At 43.8% G+C, this 7,146-nt stretch overlaps 1 non-coding gene across 1 annotated transcript; it reads right to left on the bottom strand.

Annotated features, from left to right (window-relative positions):
- Positions 1-837: 837 nt before the first annotated feature.
- On the bottom strand, positions 838-1,001 carry LOC117978829 (U1 spliceosomal RNA). The gene has a single exon (XR_004669514.1). It is a non-coding gene; the product is annotated as a U1 spliceosomal RNA (small nuclear RNA).
- Positions 1,002-7,146: the final 6,145 nt, after the last annotated feature.

Raw genomic sequence — 7,146 nt, 5'->3', positions numbered from 1 at the left:
AGGACACTGGCCCCAGAAATAGGAAAGGGCTTCTTGGGGGTGGGAAGGATGGGTCAGGGTGCTATCTAGAAAGTTGCCTGGCAGTGGATGTAGGATGTGGGAGTGAGACATCAAACATGAAGCAGTCGCTTAAAGTCTGAAGAAAGACTAGATATATAAACGGCAGGAGATAGTAGGGAAACTGGACCGGCTCCTCATAAAACTTCCCGCCTTCTATCTCCGGGAGGATCGCAGGGCATTTCCGCCAAGACAGGTGAGACTGCGGTTCTGACGTGCGGGCCTCCATGAATATGCGCGAGGGCACCTGGGGGCCGGCAGAGCCGTTCCCCTACGCAAAGTAAGCGTGTTATGTCTACAACCCAACGGGGACACTGAGAGCCCCAAAGGCCCTGCTTTCTTCCCGGAGAACAGCGCCCATCTGCGTAGTTTCTACCTGGCTCTATGAGGTGAGAACACATTCCCCGCTAGCACAGAAATCCTACAAACTCCTGCGGGGGCTGCGCTTGGAAGCAGAGGCTGTGTAAGAGGTGACTGGGGGGTAGGGAAAAACACGAAGATTTTCACACAGGGTGAGAACCCAAGAGACTGGAGACCACGGACCAATCCCTGCAAAAAGCAGCCAGGGTAGAAAGGGAAGAGCTGAGCGGACTTCACCATAGCTAATTTGTGTTACAAAGCCGATACGGCGGATGCTGGCTTTTCTCCTATGGCGTGCAGGCGATGTGTTATCTCCTATTCCCCAGCCCTCCACTGGAGGATTAGCACCTAAGACGCCAACCAATACAAAGAAAAGATAACACCCTTGGCGTACAGTCTATTGTTGAAACCACAGAAAGTCAGGGGAAAGCGCGAACGCAGTCCCCCACTACCACAAATTATGCAGTCGAGTTTCCCACATTTGGGGAAATCGCAGGGGTCAGCACATCCGGAGTGCAATGGATAAGCCTCGCCCTGGGAAAACCACCTTCGTGATCATGGTATCTCCCCTGCCAGGTAAGTATGAGATTCTCTGCCTCTGCCCCGACACAGCCTCATACGCCTCACTCTTTGCACACACGGTCACTTGCCCCGCGCACTCCCGAGCCCTTTCCAGCCCTGACACACAGCTGGGATTCTCACTTCCGATCAGCGGTCCTGAACCCGCTCCCAGGGCACGGGAACTCCTTCGTGACGAAGCAGCAAGTGGCGAAGCAGCAGCCTCTGCGCTGCCTCATCTACATAGAAGTCGCCCTGTCCGTGATGTCACCGACAGTGCCTTGCCCAGTCCCCGTCTGCCTTTCTGCCACTCAACCGACCAATCTGCTGCCAGAGCCGCCAAGGGGAAGTGACGTCTGCCTCTCCCTTTTTCCCTCCCGCCCCTGCGTCTGTTCTCTCCCAAAGAAGCTGGTCCTTAGCCTGGTCTCAGCTATTCTGTTAGCTTGATCTCCTACCATCTGAGAGTGGGCTTCCTTCAAACAACCAAATTTCCAGGTATTTCTAAACTGCCCTTCCCCTACACCATTCTTTGGTTCAGTATTTCAAGACCCCTAAGAGAAATGGTGCATTTACATGTAAGCACAGGATAGTGAAGTATTTACAACAAGTGCTTTGGAGCCAGCAAATATGAATCAGAATCCAGCTTTCCTTTCCTACATACATGACATTGGGCAGCTAATTTCTAAGATTTTACTTCTTTATCTATGAAAGTGGAGTACTAGTACTTGCTCTGTGCAACTGTGATGGTTGTTACATGAGGTAGCATCTAGAAACAGCTTGCACATTGCCAGACACCCAGTGGAAAGTCAATGAATGACTATTTGAGGACTAACTATTACAGAAATGTTTACTCTTCTGAGTCCTGATTTCTAGTCTCCTGGACTAAATAGGTTCACTGTTTTCCTCCCGGTTCAGTTTCCAGACACATCACAGAATTATAAGAATATTAAAAACTCAGGCTTATACCTACACAGGATTTTCTATAACCCTCTTTCTGCTTTGAGCTCCTAAAGCTATTTCATAGAAAAATGACCTTATTTTTAAATAGAGGGGGCAGTTGAAAATCAGTGAACGGGCCTACCCCCTAATGATTTTTTTCTCAGACATAATTATAATAATTAGCATTATAAAGTGCTAATTATCTTTGGACACAGAGGACCTGCACACCAGAGACAGAGGTCCGCATTAAGTAAAGTGGATTTCACTTTCTTCAGTTGTGAGATTTCTCTTTTTTCTTCTTTGTAATGATGCAAAGATATATCCTCCACCAAGCCTCATTTAAAAACTTTTTCCAGTTAAGGAAACTATCTCTTGGCCATCCACAGCCAGACTCCATATTGAGATTATGGATATTCAAAGAAATTGTCTTTCCTTTGTATATTGTCATAACTTTTTGTGAAATGTTCGTTTTATAGTTCCAGGCCAGCACCTAGAACCTGGCTAGAATAAAAAACTGCAGAAATCATGAGTTTCTTGTTTGGATGAAAGAGCACACCTATTAACAAATGATAGACGGCTATCCTACTGTGAGTCCTGAAAACTGGTGGTGTGACTGTTGAATGGGTTAGGGGTATAGCAGAGAAACTCAGTGTGGGGTACATACAATTTCAGCTTGAATCACACTTAACAGATCCTCTGTTCCAACCATTTAAATTTACACAGAAGAAACTAAGGCACAGAACTACTTGAGAAGAGAAGCAGAATTGAAAACTAGAGCTCCTGATTGTTCTCAAAATAATTTTTATCATACTGCATCGGGTTCTAAGTGAGAGGGCTTCTTATTTAGTAATGCCAAGGTCATGTGTTAACATGTAAAAAAAAATTAGACGAGGAATGGGGCATTGGTGTAAGATTATACAGAGTGTAAAGTTGGGCTTTCTCTTATCATCTGTTGTCAACAACAGGATGATTGTTACTGTTACCCACTCCTTACCATCATTAACACAGAGACGTTGGATATTGAGGAGAGACTTTAAAACAGAATATTAGTAATGCAGAGCTATAAAGAGCCACGATCATATTAATACAATCCTCCATACACATAGTGACCTGTCTGCAGCTCCGGCCTAGAGAAACCCAGTTATTCACTTGTAGGGGGCAGCCCCATTATCAGAAAGCGCTATTCAATTGGAAGTGCTCATCTGTGTTAGGTCAAAAACGACTTCCTCTAAATATCCATTCTGTGTATTGAAGTACAAATGAGTCCCACTTAAGAAAAAACAAAACAAACCAACTTCCAATGATTTAAAAATACTAACGTGACCCTCTTACGTTTACCTAAATCTAGTGTTTCTCAAACATCAGCTGTATCAGAATCCCTGAAGGACTTGTTAAAACAAATTGCTGGTCTCTACTCTGAGCTTCTGATTCATTAAATGTGGGATGGTACCTGAGAATCTGCATTTCTAACACGTTCCCAGGTGACGCTGATGCTGTTGCTCTGAGAACCACTTTGAGATCCACATCTCTAAGCTAATCAGTCTGTCCGTTACACCTTACAAGACATACTTTCCTAATCTGACACCCTTCTATTTGTCTTTTCTTTGAATGCTTTAGAAATTTAGCTGTTATCTTTTTTATGTATTTTACATTTGTTACAGCTTTCCTTGGTGGACATATATGACTTTTCTACTTGAAAATAAACACGTTTTTCTTTAAAATATCATTAAATAAGAGTGTAATTAGTGATATAAAGCAAGATGACTAAAAAGAATCTCTCATTATTATGTTTGCACAGCCTGTATACAAATTATTTGAACTAGAAAGGATTTGCTAAGTAAATTATTTCTATTTCCATCACTTCATAGTGAATATTATGGTGATTAGGGGAAAAAATAAGCTTTCTTTTTTCTTTTGAGATGGAGTCTCACTCTGTCACCCAGGCTGGAGTGCAGTGGCGCCATCTCGGATCACTAAGCCATCTCGGCCTCCCCAGCTCAAGCGATTCTACTGCCTCAGCCTCCCAAGTAGCTGGAATTACAGGTGTCCGCCACCATGCCCAGCTAATTTGTGTATTTTTAGTGGAGATCACCATGTTGGCCAGGCTGGTCTCGAACTCCCGACCTCAAGTGATCCGCCTGTCTTAGCCTCCTAATGTGCTGCGATTACAGGCATGAGCCACCACGCCCAGCTGAAAGAAGCTTTTCTGATAGTAACTTTGTTTTCCCATTCTGGAGTTTATGGCAGTATGAAAAAGACTGAATTTATAAGCAGAAGATCTGTTTTTGAAATCCGGGGACCTGTATTTCACAATGGCTTTGATGTGTTTTGATTGTGCACCTTTAGACAACTTATCAGTTTCCTCATTTTTATACAACAATAAAATAGTAACAGCTACCCATTAAATTCTGTACAGAAGCTAAGGACAGACGCAGTAACACTTGCATATCTATAAAGGCTTTGTAAATGTGGGTATGATATCTAATGTTTATGCACATGCTGTTTGATTATTTTCATTTGGAATTCCACTCCATTAAAGGAAAAGTAACATACGAATTCAGATTCTTGTAAGTCTTCAGGCATAAGGCCTCCATTGACTAAGTACATTGCCTACATAATTTCTCCTAACCCAAATGAATCTCCAGTTAAACCAAGCTGGTGGTTATGTACTGTCTCCAGAGGATGCCAAGCATGAAGTCCTTGAGTATATTCATCTTGGATCCTCTGATTGGACAACTGCGGTATTGAGACTTCAAGTTCCCCCTTGAAGGCCCCAGACGGTACCTGTAATTTTACTCAAGTTTTAAATGTACACTCTTTGTTAAGAAAGAGTGACAATGATTTGATTTATTTTCCGTGACTGGGGTTAGGGATAGGGGAGACTCTAGGAATGTGACTTACCAGTGAGGTTCTAGTTTTGTAAATCACAGGACAAGTTTTGTTAGGCAAATGTTGGACTATAGGGCTGAGGTTGTTTTCCACCACAACATATAGACTTCTACTAGCCCTTGAAGAAAAAAACACGAGAAAATCAGTTGGGTCAGCTGAGTATTCCTTTATGAGTATGGAACAGACTTACATAACAATTCTGCAGGTAATGGCTCTGGAAAGGTCAACCACTTAGTTTTGGACAACTCTTTTCTATTCTGTATAAGCACTTTTTCACCAAAATGATACTAAATAAATATGCTATAGGAAGCTATATTTTGACATGACTGTTTTAGGCAAAGATACACTCACTAACTTACTCCACAAGAGTTTCTAATCAGAGAATATCATATGGATCTATTTGAATTGCTCCCATGCTTGGCTGAGCCCAAAATAATTTGCTGTGCGTATGTACACCAAGTGAGAAGGTTGAGGAGGTGTCGCTTGTACATCTCTTTATTCTTTCTTTTTTTTTTATGTGTGTGCTATTTTCATGTGTTTTCAAAGGCTCTCTTGCTTAGCTTTTATTTTGCCATAAAAGATTTTTTTCTGTGCTATAACTGTATTTTTAAGTCTGGTTTGAGTTCAAGAAATCCACAAATTCACAAAAGATTAAGAATAATTTGTGAATAAAATGATGCAGAAATAAAAAATGCATTTTCCAAATAACTCCCTTGCAGTCCTTCTCTCCCAACTACCACTTTCTATTAAGTTTCTTCTTCCTACTCTATGAAGTGCCATGAGCTTTCAATTCATTATATTTTAAGTATAAGCTATACTTACTAACCTTCACATTATTCTTTGCTACTTAAATAAGCTTGCTTTCATAATTCAATTGATGTATGGTTTAACTGATATTTTTAATTGGTATATTTTGATATATATAGATAATTGATAGCTATATAATTCATTTGAGATATTTTGGGTATGGAGGGTTGGAAGGAATCCTTTCATAATTTTTCTACTTAAAAGAAATCTTTTTTCATTTAACAGCTTTTCCCATGGGGATAGAGTCTTCATGAATAAATCAAAGCCATTAAATGAGGTATATGGTACATCTTTTAAGAGTCACAGAAAGAAGCAACAACAATTTACCCAGGCAGAGGGTATAAGTTTAGACCTTGGTTGCCTGATTTGTGGGACAAGTTCTTTAATTTTTTTTCTTTATATTTTGACTTTTTTTTGGACTCTCTCCTCCCCTTCCAGTCTCCAGGTCAAATACTTGACACCTGAATGATGTTCAATTATTTAAAAGATGGATTGGCCAGCTCAGCTCCTATCTCAGACAGACTGTCTTTAAATGTATTTTCAACATGTCTTCAGACAGTTATTTTTCCTCTGTTCAATTTTGTTCATCTTCTTACTTAACTGTTCAAGTGCTACTATTTCCTTTTTAAATGTAGTATTGAGAAGTGCAAACATTGGAAAAGAGAGTCTCACTAGCATAATTGTGCATTATCTTCCTCTTATATTGCTGGCCTCCCTGCACCCCCATGCCCACCTCCTCCTCGCGCCTCCATGCCGCTTCCCACTGCTCCAGCTCCTTGCAGCTGCGAGTCCAGTCACTGGTCACCTTTCGTATCTCCTCACTCAGAGCCTGGTTGGCCAAACCTGCCTGGTCCAGCTGTTCTCAGAGCATGGCATTCACCTGGGCCAGGCTGGCACTCCTGAATGGGGCACAGGGGATCTGTAGGCGCTCGCCCAGGGGACCATGCTGCCAGCCCTGGCCCTCCCTGCTGCTCCTCCTCCAGCCAGATGAGGGCACTCTCCAGGTCTTGGCTGTGCTCTGTGTCCTGGGTGGCAGAGAGGTTAAAGCATCAGGCTGGGCAGGTGGAGGGCAGGGCCTGCCTCTGCCCCACCGTGGCACCCACCCTCAGCTGCTGCTGCTCCAGCTCTCCGGATCTCTCCAACAGCTGCTCCAGCTCCGAGAACCTCTTCTTGTACTGGAGAATCTGGGGATTGGGAGCTGATGGTGAGCCCCAGGGGTGGGGGCAGAGCAAAGTGAACACGTGGGAGGGAAAGAGCAGGAATGGGTGGCCCTGACCTTGCCCTGCAGCCGCTGCACAAGCTGGGCCTGCCGCTGCTGGCCCTCCAGGTAGGCCTGCAGCTTGCGCCACTAGGAGGCCTGCTCCTCCTGCAGCTGCCTCCGCAACTCCACGCTCTGGGGTACCAGGCCCCTGGGCTCTTGCGTCTCCAGCTCACCAGATTCCAGCCACAGAGCCTGCTCCAGCTGCAGGGAAGGGCCCTGGGTGAGAGTCCTGGGCCTCCTGGGAAGGCAGGCTCAGGCCTCTGTAGGGGGTGGCA

This window comes from Pan paniscus, chromosome 1 (genome assembly GCF_029289425.2).
Source record: "Pan paniscus chromosome 1, NHGRI_mPanPan1-v2.0_pri, whole genome shotgun sequence".
NCBI lineage: Eukaryota > Metazoa > Chordata > Mammalia > Primates > Hominidae > Pan > Pan paniscus.
This window is presented reverse-complemented; position numbering and strand designations above follow the sequence as displayed.